General features: G+C 39.4%; 1 protein-coding gene across 1 annotated transcript in view; it reads right to left on the reverse strand.

The window, feature by feature from the left end:
- Lekr1 (leucine, glutamate and lysine rich 1) overlaps window positions 1-12,369 on the reverse strand; it is a 162,831-nt gene that overhangs the window by 111,818 nt on the left and 38,644 nt on the right. The gene's annotated exons all lie outside the window — the stretch shown is intronic.

Consider the following 12,369-nt stretch of genomic DNA (forward strand, 5'->3'; position numbering starts at 1 on the left):
CTATGCTACTAAATAACATGTTTATATTATTTCTTAATATTTTATCTTATATACAAATCAGTTAGGAAATGGTTCTGCTCCATATAACTAAGACTTCATCACATACCCACAGTTTCCCATGAAACATGCAGGGTATGGTGGCGCATACCTATACTCCCACAACTCAGGAAGCTGGGGCTAGAGGACCACAGCACGTTTGAGGCAGAGTTGCTCTTTACAGTGAGTTTTAGGCCTGCAGGGTACAAAGAAAGACCTTTCGCGAAACAAACAAATTGTGCAGGTCTAACAGTATGTAATGTTTTCAGGGCCCCATGGGCCTTCCTACTCTCTGGTCTACCATGCAGGAGTAAAGATTACTTTATTTTCATGGTCCACAATAGTGACAAAGGCATCAACCAGTACATTCCCATTTCAGAACAGCAGCAGCAAGAGAACGATGCTTTGAAATCAATCTTCACAAAGGACCCCTGAATACTTCTCATGAATTTAAAGCACATGGTTACACTTAGCTTCAAGCAAAACTGGATGTAAGTCCTTGAACTGGGAAAATTGGCCTCCAGGTTTATTAACAGTTCTGTTATAAAAGTGGAAAGGACAAGGGGCACTGTGGTGGAGCAGCAAATAAAAACATCTTCCTAGACATTGTGAGACACCCATGGCTGCCCGCAACCCTTCTAATTATCGTTCCAATACTGTTAAAATAGCACTTGTTATTAAGTTACATTCAGTATTTCTGTCAACTTCACTGCCGAACACACATTATGTCAGGTTGCATTTAATATTTGCTGATGAAATTATAATGGTCTCCTTTTTCTTCTCTCTTTTCTGTGTTCCTCTCATGAATTTTCCTGACTTTTTGCCAAGAGGCAGGCTTGCTGGAGCTCCCATTCGTCTGGGAGTCCCCTCTTGCAGAAGCTGCCCTCGTGTCAATCTCATGCAGTGTGTATGTGTCCACTGCTGCTCCAGTCTCCCCCTTTCTCCCGGTTTACTACCCCTGGTGGGATACATTCTCTAGTTTTCTCTATATCGGAGACTCTGAGATGGGGAGTCTCTGAGAGTATAACTCAGAAAACAAAACTAAGCATGTCCTCATGCTTATTAATACAGATAAATAAGAGAGAGAAGACACCCTTTCCCACAGAGGACTTTTAATTAATACAGAAAGAAGAAAGGAAAGAAATACCCTGGGGTTGGGGATTTAGCTCAGTGGTAGAGCTTGCCTAGGGGCGCAAGGCCCTGGGTTGGTCCCCAGCTCCGGAAAAAAAAAAAAAAAAAAATACCCTGAAAGAAGAGGAGGCAATCACAATAAAAAATCACAATAAAAAACTATTTCAGACTAATTCTATTGACAGCTGTGTTAAGGACAAGTGAAGGTTTCAGGGCAAAAAGAACATGTATAGTTTCCAGTTATCTGCCCAAGATATTATTTATAAAAAGCAATGAGTGTAGAGGAAAAACACCAGGAAAACAGGAATGCCCTCACCAGTACATGCAGACATCACATGTGCACCTCAAGACACCTGACGAGGGCCATCACCTATGTGGCGTTCCCTCATAGTGAACTCAATACAAATGTCAGACAAACACAAACTGCAAGACAGTCTTGAAGCCACCAGAATTCTTCACAAGTGTCGAAGTCGTGAGGACGGGGGCTGAGAAACTGTGAACTCGGAGAACAGTAGACATTCTACACTCACCTTTGAACTAGGAAAATGACACGAATAGAAAAATGATAAAGTCAAATAAAATCTGTAGGTCAGTCAATAGCATTATACCAACATTAATCTGTAATTTATAACTGTACCATAGCTATACAAAGCACAAAATTCGGAGAATCAGCATATCTGTGAACTCATGAACTATTTTTGAGACTTTGTGTAGTTTACAAATATTTCAAATGTAAATGTTACAAATATATCACTTGTGCACATGCAATAAGTAATTTTTATATGTCAAATGTTTAATATAAACTTTAGTATAAAAGAATAGGTGTCTTTTTAAATACTTTACATAATAAAGTATTTTATTTAGAAAAAATAGCCTTCACAGCCAATATATTACCATATATATCTATTATTAGAAGAAGAATAAAATAAAGTGGGGTCCTATGGAATGTTATAACAAAACCAAACAAAGCAAGAATAATTAGTAAATCCATGTGATGATAAAGTCAATCCTGATATTGTAGATAAAACAGATTTCTATGTCCTGGCCTGAAAGAGAAGAAAAGGTAACATGTAGCTCACACATCAGTAAGCATGACATGAAAACATGAGTTTGTATGTCACCTAATATACATACTTATGTATTTGTTGTGGTTTAAATGAGAACCCTCCACACACACACACACACACACACACACACACACACACACACCCTGGCTCACTTGGTTGCCGACTGGTGGTGTCATTTGGGGAGGTTCTAGGACCTTTAATGCATGCTGAAGGAAGCATGTCACGTCAAAGGCTTTGGGGGCTCACAGCCTTTCCCCAGGATATGTGCTCTTGCTCTGTCCCTGTGCACGGCTGAGACATGCTCTCTCGGCTGCCTGTTCCTGCTAAGTCTGCCTGTTGGATGTCTTTCCCTCCAGTATGGACTCTGTCCCTATGGAATTGTAAGGCAAAATAAACTCTTTCTTCTGTTAAGTTGCTTTGGCCACTGTATTTTAACACAACTACGACACAGTCTACTAATTAAAACTTTAGAAAAAAATGAAAACAACCTTTGTCAATGTTAAAACAGATTTATCTGAGGCACAGAACCAGAACCGAGACAAATGGACAAGAAAACTTTTGGGATTTTTCTACGATATTTAGATTATTTACAATGAAGATACAATTATGCATTGCTCAAAAATAAAATATTAGACAGTTTGATAACCTACACAGTAGGTTATACAGTATATATATATATATATATATATATATACACACACACACACACACACACACACACACACATATATATGAAGATTGGGTTTCTAAACAGGAAAATGTGTGGAAACATTGGAAAGTAATTTGTTTACTTAAGACGATGCTATGATTTTTTTAAAATGTGCTTTAAACATGCCTTGATTTATAGACTTCAAATACCAAAATTCGATTAGAAAATAATTCTCAGCCTATGTTTTTATAAAATATTTTATTGTTTAATTGCAAATATAGGTGATAGAATACTTTGTAAAGTCTATCTTTCAGGATATTTCCTAAATGGATGTTATGTGTAAAAACGTAGCTATACTCCCTGGGAAGATTGGTGCTTTGGCTATGCTTGGTACTTACTCACTTCAAAGACAACCAATATGCTTAAACACTGCATGCCTAGAAAAGCACGGTGTTCACTGTTACTGTAGACATCATCTTGTAAAATCATTCACAGGATACAGTACAGGATGTACCGTGTAAGCACACATTTTTCTCCCAGCAGTCATAATTCTGCACAGAATCTGAACACTGCATGGTTGTGAGGACACGATGTTGTCTAGTCAGAGAGTGTTCCTGAAAATGGAGACTAACAGCATGTTCTAACAGAGAGAACCTTGTTCTGGGAGACAGGTGACTTATGCTATAAGCCTCTTGCCTGCGCAGCCATGAGAACAGACACATTTATCACCACTGTCTACTTCCAAGTTTCCCCCTCATCATCATGATTAAACTAACTTGTATGAGAATCACTGGGTTACAAAAACAAATAAGGGAATGGGATTAGCCTCTCAATTATTTTATTTGAATTACCTACTAATATCACCCAAAATGAAAACCATCCCAAGGAAAGTACTTTTAAATTCGCCTTAACGGTTCTCCACTCTGTAAGAGAACATGCAAGAAGCATAAGAAAACTGTAGGGGTTTACCACCTGCAATCCACACTCTATTTTTGTCAAGGTTTTGGGTCTAAGGATTAATTTATTTTACAGTCTTCCCCTCCAACTGATTTAGCAGCAATCAAAGATGACAGATGGGAGATTGGAGCCTGAAAAAAAACAAAGTAGTGAGTTTTCAGGATCACACACTCTCAGGGTATCACCTTCTGCATGTCAAGGGGACAATCAGGACCACCAAGAATCCTCCAAAACATCTGAATCTTCAGCTCCCGGGAGACGAGTTTCTGAGGGAACATAAGCTGCCAATTATGAAAAGTGTCCCCTGAACTGTTCTGGAGTTAATTCCTACCTGAGTCTATCTAGAGCATTCAGTGACATTTCAAGAAAGAGGACTAGAGAGAGGGGAGTAAAGATAATATAGATAGATAGGTCACTAAGGAGTCAATGAAACCAGAAAGAAGTCTGCAGAGAAGCTGTGAGCACTCTGAGAAAGCCTAGGGCAGAAACCAAACTCCTTTACACATATTAGCAGGAGCTACTGCATCAAAACCAGGATGAATGCTCTGGGCCAGAAATGTCTCTAGCACAAAAGTACAGAGAACAGAAGCAACATTTTAAACACAATTATTAATGAAAGTATTTAGTTCCCTTTTGAATGTTACTTGCTTTAATGTAAAAAGTTAATGTGGAACTTACTTATATCATCCTGCAGAATTCTTACATACCAAAACATATCTTTTGCTAAAGTTACTTAAATATTAAATCACAATCATCATCCCACATGTTAATAACATACCTAACAGACCAGACAAGGTCAGACAGAGGAAGGCATCTGCATTGGATTGAATCCATATTGCTTTTTAAGTATACCTTATTCACATAAACTCTCTGGGCATTATTTTGTTTTTTAATTATTTACTTATTTTCCAACCATCTCTTTACTATGTGGTTGTTAAGCTATTAAAATAACTGATTATTCTTTAATTAAATATAATTTTCTTTAGGTTTATCAATCTAGAAATGAGTTTTGGAATATTAACTCTAATTTAAAAATAAACATTTTGGAATTATGAGACTGAGTAATTTCACACACAAAAGTTGAAGGCAAAATAGTTTACTGTAAATGGAAGATGATTTGAGGGAAAGTGAAATCCCTGTTACATTAAAGTATTCTTAATAAAATCACATTCATATAAAATAATTCTTCAAATACTGCCATTATTTTAGGGGACATTCAGGCCTCCTTTTCTGTACTCTATTCTGTAGATATATCTGAATAATGGAGTACTTTCCTGGCATGCTCAGTCCCTGGGTTAGATTCCCAGTACATAATTTCTGTCTGTATGTATACACTTATGTATGTGGAATATTTGCCAGATTGCACATTTACATATATATTTCCTTATTATTCCCTAAAAAAATACAACTTATAATGATAGTTACATTCCATTAGTTATTTAATACAATATAGTTTAAAGCTTAGAAAAAGATGTGCTTTTTCATAAGGAACTTGAGCATTATCTAAAAGCACAGTCCTGAACAAATTCCTCGAGATATCAAGGAATGGCTGGATTCAGTGTCACACAATTTGTTTTCCAATAGCAGGATGTTTGTTGTGTCTCTACTTGTTCTCTCACATTTCTGATAAAGTAATGCTCTACTAATTCTAAAGGGTGGAAAAGCATGTACAACACTCTTTGGGAATCCCTGAGGTGTGAAGATGTTTTGAGACAGTGATACTTTGAAGCACATGCTAGTGTAGAATTTCTACACTGCCAAGGCTGGTCCTGAACATGACCGTGATTATGATCTTCCTTGCTTTAGCCTCCCAGGTGCCAGGATTATAGGCATAAAGCAGCCATGGTGGATAAACATCCTTGTTCATGGCACCTAGCTGTTTTTGTTTTGTTTTCAAGACAGGGTTTCTCTGTGCAGCCCTGACTGTCCTGGAACTAGCTCTGTGGACAGGCTGACATAGAACTCAGAAATTTGCCTCTCTGCTTCCCAAGTGCTGGGATTTAAAGGCGTGAGCTACCAGCGAGTGTTTTATCTACCAACTGTAATTACCTCCCCTTGGAAAACAATGAATCCTTCAGTCAAGAGCCTTTCCTTCCACACTTCCAGCTCCAAACAATCACATGAGATGACCATCATCCCCTACTCAATAGAGTAGGCTAAAGAGATTACTCACCCCAAACTAGAGTTATGGGATTTTGCTTGTTTTGTTTTAGGCAGGGATCTTTCCTTGAGACTAGAGAAAAGAGCAGGCAGTCCCTCTCAAGTAGCAGTAAAGACATTAAAAGTAAAATTATAAACTGTGACAAAAGAGATTGTCTGTTTGACAAAAGAAAGTCAGCATGGGAAGAGAAGCAGTGATGAAAGACAGTGTGAAAATCCTAAGGATAGTTGCATCCTTTAGATTATTCTGAGCTAGCTCACAGGCCTAGCCCATATATCAACTTTTCCTTGAAATCTATGATCCACTTAAATACATGTCTATCCTAGTCCAAGCTAAGCATTTAGTTACATAAAAGCAAGAGTCCTAAATAACTCCACAGTTGATGATCTATCACATATAAACCTTACAATTAACCTATTAAAGGTTGGTATGTGTTGGGGTAACCTTCTTACCTTGTATGAAGGTATGTCTCTGTATTTTCAATTGTTGGTTGCTGTGCCAGCAGAGAGCTAAATGCTAGCTTGGTACTGTCATTTTTATGGCCCATCACCAGCCTTACATTTGTAAATACTTGTCCTTCCACACCTGCTCAGATACTTGAAGGTCAGTCAGACAGCCCTCTATGCCTACAGGCAATCTAAAAGATATGTCTTGCTATTGATTGGTTGTAATAAAGAGCTGACAACCAGTAGCTGGGCAGGAAGCGTGTGTGTGTGTGTGTGTGTGTGTGTGTGTGTGTGTGTGTGTGTGTGTGTGTGTGAACTTCCAATAGAGAACGATTCTGGGAGAACAAAGTGTGGAGCAGAGACTGAAGAAAAGGCCATCCAGAAACTGCCCCACCTGGGGATCCAGCCCATATACATACAGACATCAAACCCAGACAACATTGCAGATGCCAAGAAGTACAGCTGACAGGAGCCTAACATAGCTGTCTCCTGAGAGGCTCTGCTAGAACCTGACAAATACAGAGGTGGATGCTCACAGTCAACCATTGGACTAAATACAGGGTCCCCAATAAAGGAGTTAGAGAAAGGGCTGCAGGAGCTAAAGGGGTTTGCAACTCCATAGGAAGAACAACAATATCAACCAAACAGATCCCCCAGAGCTCCCAGGGATTAAATCACAAACCAAAGAGTACACATGGAGGGACCCATGGCTCCAGCTGCATACGTAGCAGAGGATGTCCTTGTCGAGCATCAGTGGGAGGAGAAGCCCTTGGTCCTGTGAAAGTTCAATGCCCCAGTGTACAGGAATGCCAGGGTGGGAAGGTGGGAGGAAGGGAGTACCCACTCATAGAAGCAGGGGTTGGAGGGGTATAGGATAGTGGGTTTCCAGAGGGGAAACTGGGAAAGGGGATAACATTTGAAATGTAAATAAAGAAAAATCTAAGAAAAAAAAAGAAAAAGAAAAAGAAAAAAGAAAGGACAGATTACAAGTTTAGAGTAGCTGGAGCCTGACCTAGCAAAAGACCTAAGCTTTAAACTACATAGAAGACTCTGTGACATTACTGCTTGTGGGTCAGAGGAGTCCTGCTATACTATGAAGACTAGATGTTTTTGTTAGCCCTTAAGAATGAAAAGCAGAGGCTAGCAAGGTAGGATAGGGACACTTGCTCTTCAGAGGGCCTGGGTTAGGTTCCCGGCGGCACATGGGGGCTCACGGCCATCTGTAACTTCAGTTCCAGGGGATCCTACTCCTTCTGACCTCTGAGGACATGTAGTGCACATACATACATGCAGACAAAACTCTTGTGTATATATACATAAAAATAAACATTAAATTTAATTTTGAAAAGAATGGAAAACACATTCTTAAATAAGCAAATGACAAGTAGGCAATTAAGAGAAAAATATTCTAAGTAAAAAATTGGGGAGAGGGTAATCACTAAACGGCAGAGAAATGGAAACTGACATAGTAACTTAATGTGATCATTTTTAAACAGTGAACATGGATAATATTGGCAAAATACAACAGAACAGTGTTTTCTCACCTCCTCAAGGAAGCGGAGGTTTTTAGTCAGAGACTTCTATAGTACATTCTGAGATTATCATCAAGAAACCTAAAATATTTGTTCAAATTCTCTGACTTGGTAATTCTACTCCTATAATTCTAGCCTACAAAAATAGATTTAAATATAAGAAGCCTTGTGCCTGGTTGGTTTTGAAGAAAGACCATCACAGTAATTCACAGTAGCAAAAATCTGATAACAATAAACTTTTGAGAAAGAAAAAAATGACTGATTTATTCAATGTAGCATTTGTCATTAAACAGTATTTACAATGGTTCTATAATAACACAGAAGATGTTTATATTATGGTGTAAGGTGGTTTAAGTTAAACTAAATTGCATACATGTCTTTAGACTGTATATACATACAAACATAATTCAGGTCATTCTCTACAGAAATGTGCAGAAGTTATCTATCACCGAGTAGTTTACAGGGATGGGTTGTAACTGAAGGCGTCCCCTAATAAGGAAGTGATCACCACCAGGAACCCTAAAAGAGAATCAAAGGCTACTAGACTCTAACAGAGCACAGTTGCTCTGGGTAAGAGTCTTGTTCAGATGCCTTGTCCTTCCTTCATTGCTGATGGCTATGAAATGTGGAACAGTTCCTAGAAACCAATTTTTATACAATTTTATAATCCTGTTCAGGATATCATCTATAATACATATACATACATAAATATATACATATATATGGTCATTAACTAAACCTGTTTACTATGCTCATAATATTAAAAAACCACAAAATTATTACAGAAAAATCACTTATTTTAGCTGCCAAACCTTCTGCTTGCAAATTCCTTTCTTATTGAAATAGATGTTTAATATGAATTAGTAATGTACACCTGTAATCTCAGTACTCTGAAGGCTGAGGCAGGAGGATCACAGCAAGCTGGAGGCCAGCCTGGACTGCCCAGCTAGTTCAAGGTCAGCACAACTACAAATCAAGACCATCGCAAAAGAAAACCAAACCACATTATATGTGACTTTTGAGATTCATTAATGAGTATCTTTAAAAAAAAAAAAACTGATTCTAGAAAACTAACAATCCACTTAGAAAATAATATAAAGGACAATCTTTCATCTATTTCAAAACATCCCATAATATTCACATAAAGGTAAGAAAGTTGATCTTTATTAAAGGATAGATGCTGATTAGGCAAATATTGACAAGATCCTGTTGAAACTTGGTTCTGTTTGCTGCTGCTGCTGTTACTGAGTACCAAGTCTGAGTAATTTGCTGAGTAACCGTTTGCAGGGCTAGGGAGGACTTAGTAAATTGTCAGCTGGACAAGCATGAGGATATGGGTGTGGGTACTCAGTATCTACATAACAACTGAACAATGCATGCCTATAACCCAGTGCTGGGAGCTGGAAGGGAGGGGCAGACACAGGAGCATCGCTGGAACTCAGTGGCCAGCCAGCCTACCTCAGTTGGTAGAAAGAAAAGCCTCTCAGGTTATAGAGAGAAAAGTAGGAGGAGGAAGATAAAAACACCCAATATCCACCTATAGCCTCCTCGGGCACACATGCACATATACACATTATTCACAGCAATGTGCATACACATGAACATGCACTTACATGAGCATGTATATGCACTACATATGTATCCATACAAACAAAGGTTTCTGAAGACTGAGACGTTCAAGACCAAGTACTATTGAATCTAGTAAGGTCTTTCTTGCTCATGGGGAGGCTTCCGGTCTCAAGGTGCTAGAAGGAATGGCATAGTGAGGCAGAATGTTGGCTCAGGACTCTTCTTTTGATAAAATCCAAGTCCTACTGAAGTAGGAGCCCAACCTTAGGGACCATTTCAATATTAACTACATCCCAAAGACTCACCTTTAAAACCATCTAACCATCTCTCAATAAAGAAACTCAACTGAGTTTTGGTACAGGCAATGCATATCTACAGCACAGCATTCTACCATGTCATCAACATGTCTTAACTCAGTTCAACACGAACCCAAACATTAACTGTCCATGCAGTGATTCAAGATAGGCTCACTCCAGCTCTGGACCTGTGAAATCAGTGGGAGCATCTATGTGTAACAGTGGAGGAGGACAGGATAAACATCCCATTCCAAAGGCAGATGAAAGGAATGGAAAGGAATAGAAAGCAAAGGAATAACTGGCTGAAAGCAGGTCTGAATCAGGAGGGCAGACCACGAATCACAGAATTCCAGAATAATCCTTCATTCCATACCTCTTCTCATGACACCCTAGATGGAGCTTCAAGGTCTTGGGCACCCTGCCCTTATAGCGTTTCTGGGATCAGACTCCTGGGCTGTGTAACACAGGCTGTCTGTAGCTGATTGCTTTTTCTAGGCTGCTGCCACACGGTGCCCAGAGCTATGACTTCTGGGATCCCACTGCACAGCACTGCCCTCGGTGCTGGTTACTTTCCCCATCGGTATGACCAAATCCCCAACAGAGATGGCTGAAGGTATGTAAAGCATGGTGGGGTTTGTACAGCAGAAGCATGTGGAAGAGGTTCTCACATGTAGGTAGATCAGGAAACAGAGTTTTGGGCTAGAGCAGGCACCTATCACCTTCTAACAACCTAATTATGCAGGTGGTCCACAGTCCAAAAGGCACCAGAACTTCCCCCAAACAGTACCATCAGCTAGGCACCCAGTGTCCTAAATGGAGGACACTCTGTGGTCAAACTCTGACACCGTAGTAGTGAATCTTTCAAAGATTCTTACTTGATACTGACCTGGCCTCCCAAGGCAGTTGGCAAACGTTTAAAAATGTTGATGGGCCCCTATAGTCTGTAGTCTGTTTCCCTATGGAATTAGCATCAGATGGATACAAATATTGCTGTTAGTTTGGATCTGGTCCATGTGTTAAAGAATAGGGCTCCCCGGCGTAGAACTATTGGAAGGAACACTTTAATAGATGAGGTCTTATAGGCTTGGGTCTGGAAATTGCTCCCAGCAGTTCTTCATTACTCTCAAGTTCAACCTTCTACACTACCCTAGGAACCACAATTGCTATTGTAGCTTTTTCTCTAATTTCCAACTAGGGATATTCTCATCTCCACATTTATCAGCATTCTGATGACCACAACCAAGAACCATCTAAAACTTTACAAATCTTCTCTAGTTGTCTGTCATCTTACCCCTCATCTGAGTCAACCTAAATGCTCTGTCTGTTCATGGTGTTTAGGTCATTTAGCTCTGTGCTCTTCTAAAGTCTTCCAGCCTCTACACATGTGCTCTTGACAACAATTTCATATCTTAGCCCACTTTTGAGAATACCACTGACTGTGTGATTTATAAAGAAGAAAGATTTACTCAGCTCATGGTAAATTAGCTCTGAGGGGCTAAGAGTTCCAAGGTAAAGAAATCAGATCTGGTGAGGGCCTCCCTGCTGATGGGAACACTATGAAGTCCCTGAGGTGGCACAGGACATCACCTGAAAAGTGAGGTTACACCTGGTGTTTGTAACAGACACCTTCTCCAAATAATCCTCCAGTGGGCTCATTTCCTTCTAAGGGCAGAGTGCTCAGGACTACTTTCCAAAAGGTCGCCCCTGCTAATGCCTTGGAGGAGGAATTAGTCTCAATGATTTTGTTGGTGGGTATGTTCAAACTATAGCACAAATTATGGAAAACAAATGAATGTGTGACTATACAATATTTGCTAATGAACCCAAGTTAACACAATTAAGCACTGGTCTACAAATATGCTTTTCCTTGAATAGTCTCAAGACAAGAATGCATAAGTTTCTTGAACATGCAGGTAACTAACTATACAGTATTCAAAGAACTGCTAAAATGTGTGATTTCCTTGCCTTGCCTTTTTATTTGAAGCAGTAATAACTGGTTTAATAAATGGAAAAGAGACTATGTGGCAGCTTCCAGTCTGTATTTTTACCTTCTGATAAAACTGTAATGAGGTAGGTGGAAAAAGGTTAAAGTTTTAAATAAAAAATCTGCGGCATGCCATTATGAAATTATGGCTTCAAAAACAAGCAGGTTATGGTAAGGTAGAAGAGAGAACAAGGAGGCAGACAAGGGCCTCACCGTGTGCTGCTGTTGGTAAAGAAGGCAGAAAGAGGCATGTGCATACATGCCTTGGTGCTGCTGGGAAGATCGAAACACCTTCCTGGTTACAAGAGTCTGCTGGGACATCTGGTCTGCTCAAGCAGCCAAGGAAGAATGAGGAGAGAAAAGGAGAAATGGCATTGTTTAGGCATAGCAGAGGAGAAGAAAGGTTGTTAGAAATACTTTTATTTTCCTCTTAAAAACATAATAAAGGAAAAATCTGAGTTAGTATATTTACTTCTAAGTCAAAGATGATTCAGGGCTGGAGTAGTGCTGCAATGATACTTGAAATGCCACCCAACAATAC

This window comes from Rattus rattus, chromosome 3, assembly GCF_011064425.1.
Source record: "Rattus rattus isolate New Zealand chromosome 3, Rrattus_CSIRO_v1, whole genome shotgun sequence".
Taxonomy (NCBI): Eukaryota; Metazoa; Chordata; class Mammalia; order Rodentia; family Muridae; genus Rattus; species Rattus rattus.